The sequence below is a fragment of the Heptranchias perlo genome, unplaced genomic scaffold, assembly GCF_035084215.1.
Source record: "Heptranchias perlo isolate sHepPer1 unplaced genomic scaffold, sHepPer1.hap1 HAP1_SCAFFOLD_54, whole genome shotgun sequence".
Taxonomy (NCBI): domain Eukaryota; kingdom Metazoa; phylum Chordata; class Chondrichthyes; order Hexanchiformes; family Hexanchidae; genus Heptranchias; species Heptranchias perlo.
In genome coordinates, this window is record NW_027139559.1 from 3,470,740 (window position 1) to 3,495,546 (window position 24,807).

General features: G+C 44.0%; 3 non-coding genes across 3 annotated transcripts; 1 reads left to right on the forward strand and 2 right to left on the reverse strand.

The window, feature by feature from the left end:
* Window positions 1-3,856: 3,856 nt before the first annotated feature.
* trnat-ugu (transfer RNA threonine (anticodon UGU)) lies at window positions 3,857-3,929 on the reverse strand. The gene has a single exon. It is a non-coding gene; the product is annotated as a tRNA-Thr (tRNA).
* A 4,521-nt stretch (window positions 3,930-8,450) lies between these two features.
* On the reverse strand, window positions 8,451-8,540 carry trnar-ucg (transfer RNA arginine (anticodon UCG)). Its single transcript is given in 2 exon segments — window positions 8,451-8,486; window positions 8,504-8,540. It is a non-coding gene; the product is annotated as a tRNA-Arg (tRNA).
* Window positions 8,541-10,701: 2,161 nt separating this feature from the next.
* trnai-uau (transfer RNA isoleucine (anticodon UAU)) lies at window positions 10,702-10,796 on the forward strand. The gene is made up of 2 exons: window positions 10,702-10,739; window positions 10,761-10,796. It is a non-coding gene; the product is annotated as a tRNA-Ile (tRNA).
* The last annotated feature ends 14,011 nt before the right edge of the window (window positions 10,797-24,807 follow it).

The window sequence follows — 24,807 nt, forward strand, 5'->3', positions numbered from 1 at the left end:
AGGGAGATTTACTCTGTAATCTAACTCGTGCTGTACCTGCCCTGTGAGTGTTTGACGGGACATTGTTGAGGGAGCTTTACTCTCCATCTAACCCCAGCTTCCCAGTTTTCACCATATCCATCAAACCCAACTAAGTCCTTCTCTCCATGCCTCTCAACCCACTTATCAAGCTTCTCACAATATCCCTCAACCCCCATCTCTCAGTCTGCTGTCGTAGCTCTGTAGCTCTGTTTAGATGTTTGGCTGATAAAAACGTGCGTGTGAAACCCCACGGAAAATCTGTGGGAAGTGCAAATCTACCGAACGGCTTGCCCGGTCGGTTCAGCACTCAGCAAAATTGACCTTGCTGCTTTTAGCTCTGTGACGCAATGGATACGTCATTGTGAGTAAATGAAACGGTTTTAAAGGTTGTGGGTTCAAATCCCACTAGCGTTGTATTTTAGATAACGGCTACATAGTAATGATACTGAAGGGTGGGACCTTGTAATAAAAACCCAAGCTGTTCACCGATGTCCTTCATGGAAGGCAAACAGCCATCCCGACGCTTCCTGTTTTAAGAACATAAGAAACAAGAGCTGGAGTCGGTCATACGGCCCCTGGAGCCTGCTCCGTCATTCAATCAGATAATGGCTGATCTTCTACCTCAACTCCACTTTCCCGCCCGATCCCCATATCCCTTGATTCTCCGAGAGTCCTAAAATCGTTCTATCTCAGCCTTGAATATATTCAATGAATCAGCATCTACAGCCATCTGGGGTAAAGAATTCCAAATTTCACAACCCTCTGCGTGAACAAATTCCTCCTCATCAAAGTCTTGAGTAACCGACCACTTGTCCTGCGACTATGCCCCTGGTTCATTTCTATCTAACTAGGAGAAACAATCTCTCAGCACCTAACTTGTCACGCCCCCTCACAATGTTTTATGTTTTAATGAGATCACCTCTCATTTTTCTAAACTTCAGAGAGTTTTGGCCCATTCTACTCAACCTCTCTTTATAGGACAACCCTCTCATCGGAGGAATTAATCTAGTCAACCTTCATTGCACGTTCTCCAAGGCAAGTATATCCTTCCTTAGATAAGGAGAGCAAAACTGTTGGCAGTACTTCAGGAGAGGTCTCACCAAAGCCCTCACAACTGCAATAAGACTTCGTTACTCTTGTCCTCCAACCACCTTGCAATAAAGGCCAACATGCCATTTGCTTTCCTAATTGCTTGCTGTACCCACGTAATAAATGTTATGACCTAGGTCACCCAAGTCTCTCTGAAGACCAACCTTTAATAGATTCTCACCATTGAAACAATATTCTGTTCTTCTATTCTGACTGCCAAAGTGAATAACTTCACATTTCTCCACGTTATACTCTATCTGCCACCTTCTTGCCCACTCAGTAAATCTTTTTATATCCCTTTGCAGATTCTTTGTCTCCTCCTCACAACTTGCTTTGCCGCCGAGCTTTGTATCGTCAGCAAAGGTGGATACAGTACACTCGTTCCCTTTATTTAATTCATTAATATAGATTGTAAATAGCTTAGGCCCAAGCACCGATCCTTGTGGCACCTCACTAATTACAGACTGCCAACCTGAGAATGACTCGTTATCCCTGCTCTCTGCTTTCTCTCCGTTAACCAATCTACTATCCATGCTAATATATTAACCCCAACCCCATGCGCCCTTACTTAATGGAACAACCTTTTATGTGGGAACTCATCGAATGCCTTTTGAAAATCCATGTAAACTACATCCACTGGTTCCCCTTGATCTACCCTGCTAATTACATCCTCAAAAAACTCGAATAAATTAGTCAAACAATGGGCTCCAGTCCCACTCGACTTTCATGACACTTAATTCCCTCTGATCTGGATTGGCGAATCGCTCTCAAGGAGGAGGCTGATCGCCAGCTCAGGGGATTCATAGAGAAGAAATTAAAACATGGCCAGACCAAAGTGAATTTGCTGGCCTCCCATTCCAATCTCAGCACTCAGACTCCATTCAGTCTCACTGCCCGTCTGGACATTATAATCTCCAGGAAGTAAAGATCATCTCACCGAATTGAAACACCTCTTGATGAAACGCTTTGAACGGGATCCAGTGTCCGCGGAAGCCTCACTTACACGCTGAAATCCCCCAGGATAATGTGACACTTCAGCCAGTTCCTTTGTCTGAACACAGAGACGGAAGGAGTGCGGGCGGGGTCGCAACATGTGAGGAAACCACGTTTGATACAGACAGAGAGGGAGAGAAACGGGATAAATTAGAAAATGATAAGTCGGTGTAATTAAACTGAGTTTTCAGTCCTGAGAATTATCGGCGGAAGGGAAGAGTGATGGAACGAGGAAAAGCAATATAAACTAAACGGTATAATTCTAATCGGGGTGCAGGAACAGGGAGATCTGCGGGTCTATGTACACAAATCATTGAAGATGGTAGGGCAGGTTGAGAAAGCGGTTAAGAAAGCATACGGGAACCTGGGCTTTATGAATAGATGCATAGAGTACAAAAGCAAGGAGGTTATGATGAACCTTTATAAAGCAGTGGTTGAGCCACAACGAGAGTATTGTTTCTAGTTCTGGGCACCGCACATTCGGAAGGATGTGAAGGCCTTAGAGAGGTTGCAGAAGAGATTTACTCCAATGATTCTAGGGATGAGGGACTTCAGTTCCGTGCATAGACTGGAGAAGCTGGGGCTGTTCTCCATTGAGCCAGAAGTTTGAGAGGAGATTTGATCGAGGTATTCAACATCATGAAGGGTCCAGGCAGAGTAGATAGAGAGAAACTGTTCCCATTGGCGGAGGGATCAAGTACCAGAGGACATAGATTTAAGGTCATGGGCAAAAGAACCAAAGGCGACATGAGAAAAAAGTTTTTGACACAGCGATGGTTGTGATCTGTAATGCAGTGCCTGAGGGGGTGGTGGAGGCAGATTCACTTGTGGCTTTCAAAAGGGAATTGGATCAGTACTTGAAGGGGAAAAAATGCAGAGCTTCGAGTATAGAGCGGGGAAATCGGATTAGCTGGATTTCTCTTGCAGAGAGCCGGCACGGACTCGACGGGCCGAATGTACTCTTTCTGTGCTGGAACCATTCTATGACTCTATAATTCTAAGAGTGTTGTAGATAAGAACACACTGGAGAGCGCTGGCTCCGAATCTGCGGTTAATTCACTCCCTGCAGTTTGAAACACTCCGTTTTTCTTATATTGAGAAGAATCTTGTTGCTGGAACTGAAAAACCAATTTGTAATTTCACTTCCTGTCCGGTCTCGAGAATCAGGGGATGAAACTTTTGAAATTGTCGAATGTTTTCCTATTGAAGTTAAGTGAACCGTGTAAATCCGGTTAAACCGGCGGGTCGGAATCCCCTTAGATTTCGAATCCAGCTCTTCAATCCCTTCGCTAAAACACCTCTGGTTTAAGAATTAAAGTCGTTGACCAGAAGCGGTCCCGCGGTGTTGGTGTGTCTTTAATCTCCACCATGAATGTTTAGCTCTCCCCGAGAATCAGTTTGTCCAACGTCCTCAGACAAAGATTCGTTCCCTCCTGTCGACTTGATTTGGGAAAATACAGAATATCAGCGAACAGCTGAATTTTTATTCCGCAATTGATTTTTATTATTTAATGGAAATATAAAGGAGCAGGGGGCACTTTAACCTCACGGAGATGATTCGTTGCAATTGGAAACCCGTGGATGGGAATCTCTGGAACTCATTTAAATCGGCAGTCAACACAGAGAGGCTGGGAAGCAAAAACGAAGGGCTTCTGGAGGCTGCCAATGAGGAAGAGTAAACATTGATCTCGCTGCTCTCTGGAGCACAACGGGTGGGAAAATGGAAGCAAAGAAACAAACAACATGAACTTGAAGGCACCGCTGGGATTTGAACCCAGGATCCCCTGTTTACAAGACAGGTGCTTTAACCACTGAGCCACGGCGCCCACATTTGTACAAATCTTTCCCAACGTTATGGTATTGATACCTTTGTCAAGCGACTTTGTTGAGCCTTCCCCTTCAGAGCGTCTGCGCAATAACATCGGTCTTTTGTTCAACGGTCTCAGCCTGAGAAACCATGGATATCAGTCGTGACCTTCTGTTTGTTATCCCCTGTCAGCACATCTTATATCTATTCCTATTCATCCTGTTTTAATCCCACACTCTCCCCAAACTATCTGGTCTTACCCTATTGCATTTCTGATCTCTTCCCACGAAATGTTGGTGAGTACTGTGTGTGATACACCCGGCCCTGACCTCCTCCTGTGGGTGACCTCCGACAACTTCTGCACAATAGTTTAACGTGTGTTTGTTTTACGTTATGAAATGTGTATTCGCGCTAGTCTACCCGGTGTACATATTCTCACACAAACGGCAATTTTGCTTCAGATCATTTTAATTTTAGAAAGTCTTACTGGATAAGACAAGTTGTACATTCAAAATTTGGTGAAGAGACGTTGATATTGTTCACTTGAAATAATTAGTGTACAACTCAATGATGCTGTACATCGGAATAGAAAGCGAGATTGAATGAACAGGAAGCGTCTGAAAGGATGGCTGATCAGCTGTGGGTGGCAGCGAAGTTTCACATGGCTGCATGGTCAATTGCCAGCGTTTCGTTGAACTTCGGGTCTTATTTTCACTTTGAGGTTTTCACAGATTGATAAATGAGAAGTCCGGAGATCGAATCCCAGTTAAGTCCCACTCCGCTTCCATTTTAAGTGAAAAATCACCAATTGGCGTCTCAGATTTTTTCATAGCTGCAGACGGCAGGAACGTATTTTTCCAAGAAAGATGGCAGTGATGGATAGAAGGAAGGAAGATGGGAGGGAGAAGAAATAAACTCGACTGAAAAGGAACAAAAGACTGAGCCTGAGAGTGAGATGGCAGGAGAGAAGCTGAGAGGCTGAAGTATGTGACTTTTCTCAGTCACTTCTTGCTGCCTCATAATTTATTTACCTTCATTGTCCAATCGTAATTGGCTGCGGCGCGAATCATTGCGTAAATACAGCGAATTGGCGATCGCCGTTGACGGCAACCGTGGGCTGAGCGACGAAAACAACTTTTATCGTTTAACCGAGCCTTTCGGAGGAGCGGCGGAAATGTTCCAGAAATTATTGGGCAAATCACAAATTCCCGTATCTCACTTTCTGCAACATTTACCTATCGATAATGGCGCACGCTGTGAATGCATCATTTTGGCTCGAGGTCCCAGCAATTGCAGGATTATAATGATAACGAAATAATTCTGGTCCGATAACAGTGAGACCTTGTTCCGCTCCGGGATCCAACAGCCTTTCTCTGTCCCTGCTCTGTCCACTTATCCCAGTTATCCACAGAGAAAATGGGACCGGTCCAGTATTGTAAAAAACTGGTGAAAGAGAAAATCTGTCTCCTTCACCCGTAGAGAACAAGCGTCGAACAGGGAACCAAAGCAAATGGCGGCAGAGCACAGGCCTGGAGACCTCAGTGAATCAGCCGTCGGTGACATTAACCTCCCGATCAGGTCAATAAACACCAGACAGTTGTTTCTATCTCTCTGCCTGGTGCTGAATCCAGATATAAAAGGTCGTTCCTGGGGCAATTGCTGAAAGCAGAGGGAAACCAATCAGGAAGAAAACAGTGTCGGCGACCGAGACCAGACCGGGATCCCGAGCCACACGGGCTGGATCCAATCACTGAGCAGCTCATCGCTTCAACCACCTTCGCGCTTCCCCCTCGGATCAGTTTCACCAAAACCGCTTCCTGTTTCTGGGTCAAATTCAATCTGATCGAGCGGATCAAACATAAAAATCGAACTCATATTTCTCCAGTGGCGCAGTGGGCAAGATGTGGTTCCAGATCATATTCCTGATTCTTCGAACACTAATCCCTGACTCGCCAGCACGGGATGCAAAGACAATTCTGATTGAACAGCAAAAACTGACGGTTTTCAATAAAGACGCGAGGACGAGATTTACTGCAGCGCTCACTGAAACCTGTGGGGAAACACCGTGGGATTTCAAGGATTCCTCAAAATATTAAGGTACCTGATTTCAGTGAACACTCGGGAATGTGCTCCCAATATTTCTGAGTGACTTGGATGAAGGAATAGATAGTTGTATATCAAAGTTTGCAAATGACAGTAATATCGGTGGCACAGTTACCTGTGTGGGTGGGATCAGGAAGTTACAAAGGGACAGAGACAGATTAAGTGACTCGCAAAACTGTGTTAAATGGAGTTCAATGTGGGGAAGTGTGAGGTAATTCACTTTGGATCCAATCAATCGGAAAATGGTCTCAATGTCGAGAGATTAGGAACAGTGGAGGAGCAAAGGGATTTGTGTGTCCATGTACACAAATCACTAAAAACGATTGGACAATAAAAAAAGGTAATCAAAAAGGTTAAAGGGACTGGAATATAAAGAGGAGGAAGTTATGCTTCAGTTGTATGGAGCCTTGGTCAGACTAAATCTGGAGAACTGCGTTCAGTTCTTGGCACCGCCCCTCAGGAAGGAGTTATTGGCCTTGGAGGGGGTGCAGCGCAGATTCACCAGGTCTTACCTGGTCTTAAAGGGTTAAATTATGAGGACAGGTTGCATGAACTTGGATTGTATTCCCTTCAGTTTGAAAGGTTGATCTGATTGAGGTATTTAAAACGATAAAACGATTCGTCAGAGTAGATGCAGAGAAGTTATTTCCTCCGGTGATGGGGACGGGGCGGGACATAATTCAGAGCTCGGATTTTCACGGTGAAATCAGGAAGCACTTTATTACGTTGCACATACAGACGGCAATGTCGTTTCTTACCTCATACATTCTGCAAAGTCTTACTTGATAATGAATGTCACGCATTGAAAACGATTTTGGTAAAGAAGGCCTGATCGCGTCGGCTTGAAATAGATAGTGTACAACATGGACTTGGATGGACAGGGCAGAATTTCAAAGTGTGCAGGTGACACGAAACTCGGCAATGTGATAAACAATTTAAAGGATAGTAACAGACTTCAGGACGACATAGGCAGAGTGATGAAATGGCCAGACGCATGGCAGATGAAATTTAACGCAAAGAAGTGTGAAGTGATAAGTTTTGGCCTGAAGAATGAGGAGAGACAATATAAATCGAATGGTACAATTTTAAATCGGGTGCAGGAACACAGAGATATGGAGATCTATGTAAATAAATCTTTGAATGTGGCAGGACAAGTTGAGAAGGCTGTTAAATCAGCACATGGGATCATTGGCTTAGAGCCATAGAGTACAAAAGAAAGGAAGTTATGCTAAACCTTTATAAAACACTGGTTAGGCCTCAGCTGAAATATTGTATTCAATTATTGGCACCACACTCTCGGAAGGATATCAAGGCTTTAGAGAGGGTGCAGCAGATAATTACAAGAATGCTGATTTAAACCCAGGCTCCTGATCCAAACAGTGAATGGTCTTTTGGAGACACCGAGGGAGAACAGGAACAGAGAAGGAAACAAACTGCGGACTGGATTCCAATTGCGCTCGGGAGGTTATTGTTAACTAAAGACACCGTGAAATGGGTTAAACAGAAGAATTGTTGGGGATTTAAATGTTCGGGATTTAAACCCAGACTTTCTCCCATGTTCCCAAATAGCGATCGAATAATCGGGAGATGGTGAAATGCAGGAGATTCAGGAGGGACCGAAGTCCTTCAATCTCTGCAGCAGTTACTGGGAACCGAGCCATGGGTGGGATTCCAGTTCAAAACGGGAGACTCTTAACAATGAGAGAGATCGTGGGCTCAAATCTGGACCCGACCTCCCTCCAAATTTAATTTTTCGTCATGAAGAGCGGGCGGAGGAATTAAATTTAACAGAAAAAATGTACAGACTTGGTTCAAATCTAATAACTGGACAGGTTCAAGATTGTTAAAAAGTTTTGAAATTCGATTTCATCCTGATGGATAAAGTTAACCCTTTATGTTCCAGCTCCCTTTTCATTTGCTTTTTCCGTTAATCTTTCATTCGCTGTCAACCCCAGAGGCAGCACGGAAGGACAGAAAGGTTTATCTCCGATCCGTCCTCTCCACTCGACCTTTATCTCATTACAGCAGGTGTAAAATTCCAATTGTCCCTCTCCATTTAAACAAAATATAAACAATCCAGGGACACAGACTTAAAACACCGGTTTCGAATTGATAGTAATATCATTCAAGACCATTTTAATTGTACAAAACTTACGTACGGCCGCAACAAAATTTCAATACAATAACGACACGGATGGGATTCCGACCCACACGGTAAGAGCAGAATGGATTATTCGACCATTTCTGAATCCAAACAATAGAAACAAAGTCACTTTTGCACTATGCCCTGCCCGAGCACCCAGACCGACAATGTTGAATGTGTCGGGCCAACTTCTGCAAGGAAAGGAATTTATGGATTCCGTTCAATGAGGTCAGTCACTGTTCGAAACGGCCCGGTGTCAAACAGTAACGGCGCACGTTGGAAGGAATGTAAAAACGACCGCGGCAGGACTCGAACCTGCAATCTTCTGATAACATCGACGATTAATACCGAAGTCAGACGCCTTATCCATTAGGCTACGCGGCCGCTGCTACAAAATTTCAGCAAAAGATCTTAAACCAGGGCCAGGGGTGGTTAAGACTCTGCTTGGATCTTTCACTGACTTTCACTTTGTTGATGTTGTTCATTCATTGTTTTCTTTCTTGGAGCAAGTTGGCTCTCCTGTTTCCGACTAATCAGGAAACTGACAACTGAACTCCCGCTGGGTCTCCGAGAAACCTACAATCAGAATAAACAATGTTCAAATCTTTGATCAAAGTGTTTAGCCTCCAAATCGAATCTCTTTCGCACTCAGCCTGCAAAATAGAGAGAGGGGAAATAAAATAACAAGACAAATCGGTGAACGAAAAATGTACACGGAGAACAACACCGAGCGGAGAATGTGAACAGAATTTAATATCCAAGCCCGACGGGCCGAGTGGTCTCATCTCGTCTTGTAAAATACGAACAATCCCCAATTTTGCTGGGTGCGATTATTATATTCTGATTTTCTGTGTTTGGTTAATATAAACGCGGACCGGGTCCCGCACCACGGGGTAAACGGGTCAGATCCAGACCTGGCGCTCAGTGTTAATGTTAATATTGAGCACGGGATTCTATCCGTGTAATAATAAAATCGCGGGTTTCTTGCCATATATTCGACACATCCCCTTGCTGTGTGTTTAATCAGGGCAGGGAATGTTTTGCTATTTTAGTGATAATCATTTTTCAGGGAATTAGTAAACTCGTCTCGAAACATGAGATTTCCAGTTTCTATTTCGCTAAATGGAGTTGAGGTGCAGATCAGCGATGAGCTGCTGTGACTCCGCCGCGCCGGTTTAACCGGAATTAGAAGTTTCAGTGAAGTGAAGTGAACCGTCTCAATCCGGTTTATTTCTTTATTTATAACATTTTATATTTTGAGTGACAGATTTATCTAAAACTCTTTGAGAGTTCAGTTGTCAGTTTTCTGATCAGTTGGAATCTGAAGAAAAGAAAAATAAGGAAAGAAAAACATTACAAAGGTCAAAACTCGAACTGATACAATCACCTTGTCTCCGTCTTAAAAGATGATTCGTTCTTCCCGGAGACCAGTTCAATATTTATCCCTTCAGCAACATCAATATAATGCATTGTTTGGTCATGAATCTGAGTTGGTTCCAGGCCTGGAGAGGGCATGCGCCAAGGGTCTCTGTTGACGCTGAGAGACCATGGTGCAAGATTTGGATAGATGGAGGAACATCCAATAACCGCAGAGTGAGGGGTGATGGAGGGGGTGGGAAAGAGGCCCTCCAGACATACATCCAAAGGCAGCGGGAGGCAGCGGGGGCGGAAGTCAATGCCAGGCGCACAGGAGCATGGACTTGGATGCAGTGCAGGAAGAAGTTCAATGCTCTTACATGAGTCGTTAAGGCGAGTGAGGTCAGCTCTCAAGTGGCCTCGCCTACCAACTGCACCACGCAATACACCCCCCATCCCCCACATACCAACAAACTCTTTCCATCGGTACTCAACTCTTCTAACCAGAGGCTTCCTTTCACCCTTACACATGACCACTGTTTTGAGCCGCCCACCCACATATCACAGGTCATACACACTGGCAGCTATCCAAGCATGACAGGCAAATCACACAGACACACATCCCGTTTTCTTGCAGGAGAAGGTGGCGCATATCAGTAAGCAGCAAGTGGCAGTGGCATTTAGCCAGTCGAGCCTGTTCCGCCATTCAATTAGATCATGGTGAACCTGCGACTTAACTCCATATACCCGCCTTTGCCACATATCCCTTCATACCCTTCGTTCACAGAAATCTATTAATCTCAGATTTAACATTCACAAATGAGCTTGCATCAACTACGGTCAGCAGAAGAGCGTTCAAAACGTCTTCCACCCTTTGCGTGCAGAATCCGAGGTTAAGTGGACGCAACACACCTGGAGAAAAGAAAATGTCTCAAGATGTTGTGCAGATTGAAGCTGGATATGAATTGATCCCAATTCAGCGATGTCATGAATGCAGAATGAAAATGCTCCTGCACTGGTCGGTAATGGAACGCTCGCTTCCTGTGCGGCAGGCAAGAATTCGACCACCAAAACATCCATGGTCGAACTGCAGTTGGCTGCATTTGTCCAATTGGAAACATGGTGGAAAGAACATACAGTCTCACAGGCCGGAAATGAGAGTGTTTGATGAGACTGCTCGTCATACGTGACTCCAGTGGCGCAATCGGTCAGCGCGCGGTACTTATATGATAATATCAGGCTTGAGAAATGCCGAGGTTGTGAGTTTGAGCCTCACCTGGAGCACTTTGAACTTTTGCTTCTGAATACTTACACCCGAGTTCAAGGCACAGCTGGTCTGTTCCTTGAAGCATCTCCTTCTTCGTGTTCCCATGTGGGCACTTGGTGTCCTCTGGCCCGCCGTATTGCAAAGCAGATGTGAGTTTAGATGTTCATCGGCAGGAGAGGGGGCGATTGGCGACAGCGTGAAATGACAAAGGAGGCGGCACGAGATCTTTAAATCTGAAGAACCGAAGACACAATTCTTCTCTTCCTGAAACAAACATTCTTCTGTTTGAAGTGTCGTGTAGGAATATGGGGATCGGGCGGGAAAATCGATTCGAGGTCGAAGATCAGCCATGATCTTGTTGAATGGTGGAGCAAGTTCGAGGGGCCGAAAGGCCGATTCCTGCTCCTATTTCTTATGTTCTTATAAAACAGCTGACCCGCTTTTCGTTGCTTGGCTGTTTGTTTTCCAATATCCACCCCCCCCGCCCCCGCCCCCCCCCGCCCCCGCCACCCCCGCCTATTGCTTGATCCAGTTTGTTGTTCCAACTTTCACATTCAACTTGTTTCACTTCCTGGTCATGTGATAAAAATAGCGGAGTGCAGAAGGTTCAGAGCCCGCAGGAAGACAAACGTTGGAAGGAATGAAAGCAGCGATTTTGCTTCGCCACCAATGACGAAATGCTCACTTTTTCCTTATTTTTCGTTGTTTTCTCTTGGAGCAACCCTTTGGGAAAGTGAAGCGAACTTCAGTGACTGTAATGTCACCAGGGGTTCTGGCTCACAAGATGAAATTGGAGACATCGGCATCTGAGAGGCTGAAAGGGTTCACATCGTTCCCGAGATTCGGTAAGAGGCAGCACGGATTGATTTGTAGCGCTGAATGTCTCTGCATTCTACCGCCCACGGAGATGATGCTGGAAGTGTCTGCAAGGAGTGGGTAGCGGTTAAAAGGTATGTAATTTATTGGAACAAAGAAATCAGATCAGCCCAACTAAACTCAGTGTTCACCATCCAATTGACAAGCTACAGATAACTGCACCAATCCAAACATTTCCAGATAATTATGGACGAGACTTACTTGAAGCAGTTTAGACATTAAGCAATATCTGTACAAACAAGGGACGGGTGGTGTGAACGGGCAATCTGTGGTCTTTCTAACTGATCATCTACTGGCCAAATGTTTCTGGTAAAAATGTTGATCAGAGAAGAACAAAGCCCTTTTCTGAGAATGCTCACCAAAGTTCAACATATTGACAACACATCGCAGGCATCGTCTCTCCCGCAGTTGTTGTTCCGCTGGAAAGGCAGAACTTGCCAACTGTTGTAAAACTAACAACCTGAGTCGGGACTTAAATCCTCGACCCGAAGTTCACTACTTCGCTTAAAGTTCTGATGCTCTACCGACTGAACTATCCAGGGTCGCTATTCGTGAGTTTGCATCATACAGATTCATGGTCGGTCTCTGAATTTTCCATTGTGGGCGTCGAACTCGGGTGAGGGTCCGTTTTATAAAATTCTCAGTAACGTTTTGAGGAGAATCCTTGTTTGTGTTGAACCTGATGTAAGAAACATGGAGAGAAAACTCGTGAGTTTACAATTTTTCTTGTTTGTGCCAAATGTCCTGTCATTCGTTAACACCAATTAAATAAAAACTTTACCCAGTGGCTCAAAAGCTAAACTTGTCCCACACCGGAGCTGGAAAAGGTCTCTCGACCTGTCAGCGGATCAACAACTGAAAGCGGAATAATTCCACCCGTTACTCAGTGACACCGGGAAACACATTTACCTTCGGAATTTTCCTACACGACACTTCAAACAGAAGAATGTCTGTTTCACGAAAAGAAGAATCGTGTGTTCGGATCTTCAGATTTGAAGATCTCGTGCCGCCTCCTTTGCCATTTCATGCTGTCGCCAATCGCCCCCTCTCCCGCCTATTAACAAATAAACTCACACCTGCTATTGCAATACGGCCGGCCAGAGGACCCGAAGTGCCCACATGAGAACAATAAGAAGGAGATACTTCATGGAACAAAGCAGCTGTCCCTTGAACTCCGGTGGAAATGTTCATGAAGCAAAAAGTTAAACTGCTCCAGGTGAAGCTCGAACTCACAACCTCGGCATTTCCCGAGCCTGATACTGTTATATAAGTACTGCGCGCCAACCGATTGCGCCACTGGAGCGAGGCACAATTGACGCTCCCATCAAATACTCTCATTTCCGACCGGTGATATTGTATAATCTTTCAGATCGGTTTCCAAGAGGACACATGTCGCCAACTGCCATTCGGCCGTGTGCAAATCACGACTTGAGTATATCAACACAGGGAGTGGCGATTGGGTTTATATTGGGTCATTGTTTAAGTTATGGGCTGTTCAAAGTTTATGTAACAGTAATTATCATAATTATTTCCAGCTCCTCCTGCTCACTGGTGCTCGGTGCTTCACCCTGTGAGATACCCTCAGTCTCACTGTCTGCATCCTCTCGAGACGGTGCACCTGGGCTGGTGATGGAAACGGTGAACCAGGTGCAGCAATGGATGCTTCGGAGTTACCAGGGTAACTGACATACCCTGACTTCTTTAAATGGTGGGAGAGCTTACAATTAACAACAACTTGCATTTATATCGCGCCTTTAACATAATAAAATGTCCCACTGCGCTTTACAGGAGCGTCATCAGGTAAAATTTGACACAGATCCAAAAAAGGAGATATTCGGACAGGTGACCGAAAACTTTGTCAAAAAAGGTCGGTTTGAAGGAGCGTCAGAAAGCAGGAGAGAGAGGCGGAGGGGTTTAAGTCGGGTATTGCAGATATGGCCCAGGCAGCTGAAGGCAAGACCGCCAATGGTGGAGCGATTAAAATCAGGAGTGCACAAGAGGTCATAATTTGAGGAACGCAGTGATCTTGGAGGGTTGTAGGGTTGTGGGATGTTACAGCGATAGGGAGAGGCGAGGCCACGGAGGGATCTGAACACAACGATGAGAATTTTAAAATCGAGGCATTGGCGGACCGGAAGCCAATGTAGATCAGCGAGCACAGGGGTGATGGACAGTTTCAAAGCTAAGTAACGTGTGCAGGATCGGAGGGACAGTGTGACTCGGGAGAATGGGCCTGGGGCAGTGAGAACATCTCTTGAGCATTACGATTTTCAGCAGCTGAGAGAGGCAGGGAGATGAGATCTATGTGTCTATTTATCCTGGCATCTGCAAAATTCATCGTCTGTCAATGCCCAACATCTTTCCTCCCCTCTCCCTGCTTTCCTGGTAAAGGTTTATTTTTCAGCCGCAGTATCTGCTTCGAACATCTAATTCCCCGGCATCTGGAGGAAAAGAGGAAGCTGGAGGAAAGTAACAGAGAGAAACAGAAGGAGATGGCAGGTGAAACTGGCAGAAAATGTGAGTGTCACTTCCTTCAAATGAGGCCTGAGAGACCGGCGTTGCCTTGCACCTTTCCAAGGAGATGCATTGATCAGCTGGGTGGGTTTTTGAAATGGACACAGTTACACCAGCAGCTTGTGATAGTATTTCCCCTCACTGTCCATTCCATGTTCATGCCTCCCCGCACTTGGTGCTTTCATTCTCTGAACAAGTCTTTCGTGTTCTTGCAGTAAATGTAATTTTGTTTGAGCAGCTTGTCTGCGGCGAAAGTGACCTAAATTTCAAAGGGAGAAGCAGGAAGGGCAGCGTTGGTCGGCTTGCTTGAAGGAAAATTGCAGCAGTTTCCCTGGTTAGGATTCGAATGCAGGTCAGGTTCGTTTTCTGGAAGGAACAAATCAACAACGCCGTAAAACCCATCCAGCCGAATGCATCAAAAATAGTTCCGTCTTTGTAAAGGACTGAACGTCAGGACTGGGATTGGAACCAACGGCTCCACGTGACGTGAACGCAGCGCCTCAGACTCCCGACTCCTGGCTGCAGTGGTCACATTCTCTCATTTCTAGATTAAAACCCAAATACATTTTCACTCATTCCGGACTTCGTTAAATGTTTCCGGTAGGCTGAGTGACTGGGATACAGTCTCCCCAAAATTTCCTGCCCATGTGCTCGGTGCATGGGGAGGTTTGACCGGACCGTGGCATCTTGTTTCCCAGGGAGGGGCAGGAATGCGAGGCTGCATTGGCTGCTTTCTACCGGCAGTGGGTGATTGAAGAGAGCGGGGCCGGACAGGCGGCCTCAATGTTGCTGCTTGTCGCGGCTTCACTCACTCCGGGAGCTGGGGAACAGCGAAAATCTGATGGCTTTGTTGCCGCTGATGAAATGCGGTTAAAACCTATTGTTATTAACAGAGGCATCGCTGCAGGTTCCATTAATGATCTCTAACAAATCAACTGAATGTGCAGCTTTGAGAGGGGTTTTCGACATCGTCAGGGCAAGGATTGGGAGTGAGGGAGATACACTGCCGGTATCTGTGTGATGTTTGTCTGAGTAGAACTGTACAGAGAAAGAAAGAATACACCGGGGCTGTGAGATATTGTATTTTATTCATATTTAACCTCAACATGAATTCTTTAACTTTTGAAATTTTGCGCCTTTAATGAGGAATGTTTTCAAAATAATGCAACGCAATTTCAAACCAGGGCCTTTTCGTGCATTAGGCGAGAGTGCTAAACATTACACTACGGAAACTCAGCTCTGTAAATTACTATAGGAACAACTGAGAAGAGGACAGCGGTCAACAAATGTTTTCAGTGCGGGAGGCGGATTCGATTCTCGTTTCGGAGAATTCACTTTTTACAAAACAGTTTACTGTATTAATTACGAGAACCACAGCAAACTCTTCAAAGACGATGAATAATTATTCAATTCGCCATTAATCAACCGATAACTTTGTGCTTCAGTCTGAAGGGAATCCGAACATGTTTACCGAGTCAGTCAAAGCTCAAATAAGTTTTTGTGTTTTGCATGTGTTGAATTGTTAAATTGCCCACCTCACTAAAACACAACGGTAACTACTGCTCCACTCTATCATATAACCCTAAATAGTGCCGCCTCATTAAAGAACCTTAACTAGTGTCCCCCACTATTGTACAACCTGAAGTGTGTATATACAAGGTGTGAGTGTGTCTATTTATCCTGCAACCACACCATGTGCCGCCTCAATTTAAAAAAAACCTTAACTAATACTATCCCTGCTCTCTGCCACTATTTTTAAACTCAAGTGTGCATATACAAAGTGTGAGTGTGTTTTTTTGACTGTGATATTTAAGTAATAGTAGCCTCCAATCCCTCCGTGTCGTTCAATACCGTTGCAACTGGGCTCTAATGGCCAAATGGGAATTCAGATGTGGTTAATTACAATTGAAATTATTAAATTGAAAAATGAGTAATGAACACAGTCTTTGGGCCTGTGATCTCAATACTCATATTCGCATGCGATTTGCATGTGAACTTTATCCTTTTTGTGTTGTTGGTAAAACGATAAGATGAAAAGCAGAGTGTGCGAGTGTTGTTTCGTCGTTGTGAGTGTTTTACTTCCTTGGTTACTGAATGGTGAAAGATGTTATGAAATACACACATGTGAAGTCCATTTCCTTGTATTGTGTGTGGGGGATGTTTCCACTAAATCCGTTCATGTGGATAAAACGGTGTCTCCACAGTCACACCTGCGGTTAGTCAGCATTTTCCATTCGACAACACTGGACGAGAGCGCGGTCGAGTTGCCTGAGCCCGGACATTGATGCTCCAGTATTGTCAGGGCACGATTCGACTTTCGTCACTAACAAACTTTCCAGAGACATGGAGGGATTGGAGGCTGCTATTTCAAAAATATCACAGTCAAACAAACACACTCACACTTTGTTTATACACACCTGAGGTTGTTCAATAGTGGCGTAGAGGGGGATCGTATTAGTTAAGGTTTTTCAATTGAGGCGGCACTTGGTGTGGTTGCAAGATAGAATGGGGGCAATAGTTACCGTTGTGTTTAGTGAGGTGGAGAATTTAAATTCTTTCTAGATTCCTGTTGACATAAGCACGGAACATTTTTAACCAAGTCCCAAAATACCGTCTGTATAATGAGAATGGATGACAATCAACATGGGCAAAACATAAAAAACATATTACATTTTTGACGGCAACTCGCTAACCATGTTAGGATTTCCGGCAATCTGATACAGAACGTTACCGGTTGATGAATGGATTTGAATGATGCACCCGGGAGCGAGGATGGCCGCATGGTCTAAGGCCATGTGTTCAGATTGCGTGGGTTCGAATTCTGGTCGTGATGTTCAGTACTTCAGCATAGAATCATAGAATGGTAACAGCACGGGAGGAGGCCATTCAGCGCATCGAGTCAGTGCCGTCTCTCAGCAAGAGCAATCCAACTAGTCCCACTCCCCCGCCCTATCCCCGTAGCATTGCAATTATTTTCCATTCCCGTACTTATCCAATACCCTTTTGAAAGGCGCTATTGAATCTGCCTCCACCACCCCCTCAGGCAGTGCATTCCAGGTCACAACCATTCGCTGTGTAAAGATATTTTAAGAAAGCGTACGGGATCCTGGGTTTTATAAATACAGGCATAGAGTAGTAATGCAAAGAAGTTATGATGAACTTTAATAAAACACTGGTTCGGCCACAACAGGAATATTCTGCCTTGGTCTCAGCACCGCACTTTATGAAGGATGTGAAGCCTCGCTGTGCAAAAAGTTTTTCCTCATGTCTCCTTTGGTTATTTTGCCAGTCACCTTAAATCTTTGTCCTCTGGTTCATGACCCCTCCGCCAATGGGAACACTTTCTGTCGATCTACTCTGTCCAGACCCTTCATGATTTGGAACACCTCTATCAAATCTCCTCTCAAACTTCTCTCCTATAAGGAGAACAACCCCAGCTTCTCCAGTCTATGCACGTCTCTGATGTCTCTCATCCCTGGCATCATCCCAGTGAATCTCATCTGCACCCTCTCGAAGGCCTTCACATCCTTCCTGAAGTCCGGTGCCCAGAACTGGAAACAATACTCCAGTTGTGGCCGATCCAGTGTTTTACAAAGCTTCATCATAACACCCTTGCTTTTGTACTCCGTGCCTCTTTTTATAAAGCCCAGGATCCCATATGCTTTCTTAACCGCTTTCTCAACCTGCCCTGCCACCTTCAACGATTTGTGCACATATACTTCGAGATCTCTCTGTACCTGCACCCCTTTCAGTTCATACCCTTTAGTTTATATTGCCTCTCCTCGTTCTTCCTACCGAAATATATCATTCCACACTTTTCTGCGTTGAACTTCATCTGCAGAGACGTTGAACAAATATGTTTTATCTGTCTTCACAGTAGAAGGCACAAAAGGTACCGGAAATAGTGGTTAGCCATGGGGTCCAATGAGAGTGAGGAACTTAAAGTAATTAAGAATAGTAAAGAAAAGGTACTGGATAAATTAATTGGACTAAAAGCGGACAAATCGCCTTGATCTGATGGCTTACATCCTAGGGTTTTAAAAGAGATGGCTGCAGAGATAGTGGATGCATTTGTTTTCATCTTCAAGAATTCCCTCGATTCAAAGGCAGCAAATGTAATCCCGCTATTCAAGAAAGGAAGGTGAGAGAAAACAGGGAACTACAGGCCAGTTAGCCTGACATCAGTGGTAGCGAAAATGATAGAATCTATTATTGGGCTGTGATGAAAGGACACATAGAAACTCATAATGTGATTAGCCGGAGTCAACACGGTTTTATAAAAGGGAAATCGTATTTGACAAATCTATTAAAGTTTCGTGAGGGTCTAACCAGCAGGGCAGATAAGGGGGAACCAGTGGATGCAGCATGTTTGGATTTTATAAAGGCGTTTGATAAGGTGCATCAGTTGAGGTTGTCATACAAGATAAGGACCCGTGGGGTTGGGGGTAATATATTAGCATGGTTTGAGGATCGGCTGACAGACACAAAACACAGAATAAGAATAAACAGTTCATTTCCGGGTTGGCCGGTTTTAACTAGTGGGGTGCCACAAGGATCAGTACATGGCCCTCCTCTATTTACCATCTATATTAATGACTTCGATGAGGCGACCTAGTGCAATGTAGCCAAGTTTGCTGACGGTACAAAGCTAGGTGGGAAAGTAAGCTGTGAGATTGACACATAGAGGATGCAAAGGTTTAAAGACAGTTTAAGTGATTGGGCAAATCGGCAGCAGATGAAGTATAATGTGGGGAAATGTGAAATCATCCACTTTGTAGGAAGAATAGAAAGGCAGAATATTCTTTAAAATGTGAGAGACTGGTAAATATTGATATTCAGAGGGCTATGGGTGTCCTTATACACGAATCACAGAAAGTTAAAATTCAGGGAGAGCAAGCAATAAGGAAAGCAAATGATATGTTATGCTTTATGGCATGTGGTTGGAGTATGTGAGTAAGGATATCTTGCTGCAATTAAAAAGCTCTTTAGTTCGACCACGCCTGTTTTACTGTGTGCGGTTTGGGCCTCCTTACCGAAGGAAGGATGTACTTGTTTTAGATTCAGTGCAGCGAGGGTTCACGAGATTGATTAGTGGGATGAGAGCGTTCTCCTTTGAGGAGAAATTGTGTTGATTGGGCCTTTTTTCTCTGGAGTTATGAAGAATGAGAGGTGATCTCATTGAAAGGCAAACAAAATTCTTCGAGGGCTTGACAGGGTAGATGCTGAGGTGTGGTTTCCCGAGGCTGGAGAGTCTGGAACAAGTGGTCATGGCCTCAGAATACGAGATCGTTCATTTAGGATTGAGATGAGAAAAATAAATCTTCACTCACAGGATTGTGAATTTTTGGAATTCTCTACCCCAGAGCGCTGTGGAAGCTCAGTCGCTGAGTGCAGTTAAAACTGAGGTCGACAGATTTTTGGACACGAAGCGAATCAAGGGATACGGGGATCGGGCGGGAAAGTGGAGTTGAAGTTGAAGATCCGCCGTGATCTGATTGAATGGTGGAGCAGGCTCGAGGGGCCGTATGACATCATTGTGCTCCTATGTCTTATGTTCTTATGTATAGGTGTACCGTGGAGAGTACACTTTCGGTCAGTCCCTATAATGTGATAGTCAGTCTCAGGGAACGCACAAATATTGAGAACGGGTGTAGTTAGTGTTTAAATATAACACTAGAAAACTTAGAGACTCTACCAATATTTACAAAGGCTACGTGTTCTTGCTACTAACTTATGAGAGGGTAAGGCAAAACTCTTATTTAAGGGGATTCACACACTCTACATCGGTTGCAAAGCGATCCAGACAATATACCGATATTTACAAGTAGATCCATAGACTGCACTAAACGTTACTGGACGTGAAGAGACTGGAGTAATATTTACATGGGATCCAGAAACTGTTAGTATTTGGAGAATGATGCAGAGTTGGTGCCAATATTCATGGGGAGTATCCAAAGATGTTTCAATAATAATGGGAAATCATGAGATGGCCCAATAATTTTAGAATTATCCAGAGCCGTTATCGTTGCCTGCAGGAATATTTGCAGGGAAACCCATAGACTGTGCGAATATATACAGTACAATCCAAAAATTGTACCGTTACTTAAAGGTAAACTCAGAGACTGTACCAATATTTCCAAGATAATCCATTGACTTAACAATATTGACGGGTTATCCAGAGATTACACCAATATTGGCAGGGTGGTCTTCAAGCTGACTGGTAAAATGATTCTGTTTCTATCTCTGAGTGCAAACCCAACCCTTTTGAAATGGGTAGAAACTAACTGAAATTAATTAATAAATCACGTTCAGAAATAATCTGCAATCTGTAATTGAAGCTGCTCTCGCTTCACACCGATGCTGTCAGATTGCGGGTCTCAAAGTTTCTGTTCTTACAAATATTAATTTAAATAATGTGCTGAGCTTTTAGATTTACAACTGTGAAATATTTGGATAAATATATGTTGTGATATAAAATGTATTGGGTTGAAAGGCGTTAACTGAACCTGTTTATTCAGTGACTGTACTTCAATCAGCCTCCACGGGCCGTAATTATTTCACTGGAGAGTGTCCCTTTGCTGTAAATAAGGAGCTCCGTGCAATGTGTTATCCCATATTGTCAGGTGAAGTACCAACTCCGGCCTTAACAGGGATCAGCGGCTCGACAGAGAGTGGGAGAAAGCGTCTGAATCTGAGAACAATAAATTGGAAAGTGACAAGAATGGGCCATAATCTAAGGACAATAGATTGGAATGTTACAACAATGGGTCACAATCTGGTTACAATCGATTGGAATGTTACAACAATGGGTCATAATCTGGTTACAATAGATTGGAATGTTACAACAATGGGCAGGAGTTTCTCCTGGGAGTTTGATTATCTTTCTGCAAATTATGATAGACTAAGATTAGCTGTTCGGATATATTTGGCACTTCGGATTATTCAAAAGATTTACTATCCCATCCTCGCTGTTTCAGGTGTCCCTGGTAATATTTTATATCATTAATTCCCTAAACCATGTTTAACTGTATTACTGTTCTTCTCATTTTCTTCCCCTTCCTTGCTCTTGTTGCTGCGCCTGTTAAGTCTCTATATCAAACTATCGATTCTATAATCCACGATTAACTGTACGCATGTTCCTATCATTTATTTCTTCAAGTTCGCTCATTTTGGTATTCCTGGTGAGTTCTATATCGAGCTATTATTCATATGTCCCACGTTTCACAGTATAACATTTCTTGTGAGCTACCATCCCCTCCTTTCTGCAGTTAGTGTTCCTGGTTAGTCTCTCTATTCACCCATTAACTCGACAAAACAGCTTTCACTCTATTATTATTATTGTCATTTACAATTCCCTCCTCGCTTCTGTTGGTGTCCCTGGTAATCCTCTATATCCTATATCCAGCTATTAATTCTACAAGCCATGTTTCACTGTATTACTGTTCTTGTAAATTACAATCCCCTCCTCGCTGCCGTTGGTGTTCCTGTAAACTTCTATATCAGCTTTTAATTCTATATCATGTATTTCACTGTCATACTGTTCTTCCCGTTTACTGTCTACTCCCCGCTGATGATGCGATCCCCGTTGATAAGCCTCTGTGCTCATCTGTTAGTTTTGTAAACTACCTTTCACTGTATTACTGTTCTCGTAATTTACTGCCGCATCTTCACTTCTCCTTGGAGCTCCTGCTCAACGTGCATTTGTATATGGGGGATTCGGGACGCAATGTGTGACTACGATGTTTGCTGGTAGGTTTCAATATTTATATGGGATCTCTGGGAAGGAGATGTAATTACGGGTTCTCCTGGTAAATCTCTATATCGACATGTGTTTCCAGGATACGTGATGTGATTACGGGGTCTCCTGCTAAGTCTCTATATCTACATGTATTTCCAGGATGCGAGATGTAATTATGGGGTCTCCTGGTAAGTCTCTATATCTACATGTGTTTCCAGGATGCGAGATGAAATTGCTTGGTCTCCTGGTAAGTCTCGATATCTACATGTGTTTCCAGGATGCGAGAAGTCATTACGGGGTCTCCTGTTAAGTCTCTATATCCATATGGGGTTGTCGGGATCGGAGATGTAATTACGGGGTCTCCTCGTAAACCTCTATATCTATATCGGTTTCCAGGATGTAAGGTAATTATGGGTTTTCCTTCTAAGTCTCCATAGCTACATGATTTATCCGGGATGGGAGATGTAATTCTGGGCTGTCCTCTTCAGTCTCTATATCTTTTTGGGGTTTCTCCGATGGGAGATATAATTACGGAGGTCTTCTGCTGAGAAATTATATCTATATGGGGTTTCCAGTATTGGAAATGCAATTAAGGGATCCCCTGGTAAGTCTACATCTGTATATGGTTTCCAGGATGGAAACACGGTCTCCTTGGATGTCTTTAAATCTGTATGGGGTATCAGGAATGGGAGTTATAATTACAGGAATTCTTGGTCTGTCCCTGTATCTGTAAGGGTTTTCCGTGATGGGAGATGTAATGACGGGGACTCCACGTAAGTCTCTATGTCAATATGGGTTTTCCGGGATGGGCGATGTAATTTCGGGGTCTCCTCATAAGACTCTGCACCTATATGGGGTTTCTGGAATGGGAGATAAAATGACGGGGTTCTGCTGCTAATTCTGAATATCTATGTGGGGTTTCTGGGATGTTAAATGTAATTACAGGCGTCTCCTGATAAGTCTTGATATCGATGTGGGGTTTCCGGGATGGGTGATCTAATTTCGGGCACTCTTCTTAGGTCTTTATATCTTGAAGCGGTCTCTGGGATGGGTGATGTAATTGCGGAGGTTTCCTGCGAAGTCTTTATATCTATGTCGGATTCCAGAATGGGAGATGTAATTCCGATATCGACTGGCATGTCCCTTTATCTGTATGGGTTTTCTGGGATGGGAGATGTAATTCCGGGAACTCCTGCTAATTCTCTATAATTATATGGATCTTCCGGGATGGTAAATGTAATTACATGGTCTCCTGGTAAGTCTCTACATCGATATAGGCTTTCTGGGATCGAAGAGAAATTACTGGGTCTCCTGGTAAGTCTCCATATCGATATGGGGTTTCTGGGAAGGGCGACAGAATTGCGGGGTCTCCTGGTAAGTTTTTATACCCATATGGGGTTTCCGGGATAGAAAATATAATTACAGGGTCTCCTGGTAAGTCTCTAAATCTATATGTTTTTTTTCGGGATGGAAGTTTTAATCAGAGGTTCTCTTGGTAAGACTCGATACAGATATGGGGTTTCCGGGATGGAAGTTGTAATTACAGGTTCTCCTCCTATGTTTCGTTATCTATATGGGGTTTTTCGGGATGGAAGTTGTAATTCGAGGGTCTCCTGGTAAGTCTCGATGGAGATATGGTGTTTCCGGGATGGAAGATATAATTACGGAGTCTCCTGTTAAGTCGTTAGATCTAAATGGGGTTTTCCGTGATGGACGATACAATTGCAGGGTCTCCTGCATAGCCTCTATTACTATATGGGGTTTCGAGGATGGGAGATGTGTTTACGCAGGTCTTCTGGGTGTGAGATTTAATGCAACATGGGCCCCTGGGAGTTAAGCTGTGTGATCGGGAGCCTGAGTGTGATGTTGCTTTAAGCGGGCCCTTGGGGTGTGTTAGTATTTACAATGGGTCCCGGACAGAATGTCAATATTGATATATGATCCCTGGTATTGTGTCAATATTCACAGGAAGTGTAATTGAAGTTGTCAGTATTTACAGAATGTTTGGGAGTGGTTGAGCGTTTACCGGGGTTCGGACAGTGAGACAGGATTCTCAGGGAGTCTCCGGGAATCTTTACAATCAAGTTCTGAACCTTGGAGTGTCTCAGAGATGCCATAGAATCCTCGGAGAATGTCATTATTAATAAATAGTACAGGAAGTATGTCACTATATACACAGGGTCTGGGATTATGTCACTATATAGACCAGGTCTGGGAGTATGTCAGTATTTACACAGGGTCTGGGAGTATGTCAATGTATACACCGGGTCTGGGAGTATGTCAGTATTTACACAGGGTATGAGAGTATGTCAGTGTATACAACATGTTGCGAGTTGCGTCACATTATTCGTTGGAAGTTCGCAGGCGAGTTCCCGGATTTATAGGATGTTTCTCAGTGAGTATCAGGATTTACAGGATGTTCTTTCGTAAAGTTCAGTATTTAAAGAATGTTCCTGCAGGAGTGCCAGTAATTAAAACATGTCGCTTGGAAAGTCATGTTATTCATTGGATTTTGCTGCATGAGTCTCAGTAATTACAGGAAGTACCGTATGGAGTATTACTATTCACAGGATGTAGCTATCAGGGTGTCCGTATTTAGAGGATATTCCTGAGTGAGTGTCAATATTTACAGCATGTTCCTGAGTGAGCGTCAGTATTTAGAGAATGTTCCTGGGTAAGTGCCAATATTACAAAGTGTTGTTGTGTGAGTGTGAGTATTTGAAGGAGTATCCTGAGTGAGTGTCAGTATTTACACGATGTTCCGGGGTGACTGTCAGTATGTACAGGATGTACCTGTGTGAGTGTCCGTATTTATAGATCATTCCTGTGTCATTGTCAGTATTAAAAGGTTGTTCCTGGGTGAGTGTCAGAATTTCCAGGTTTTTTTTTCCCGAGAGAGT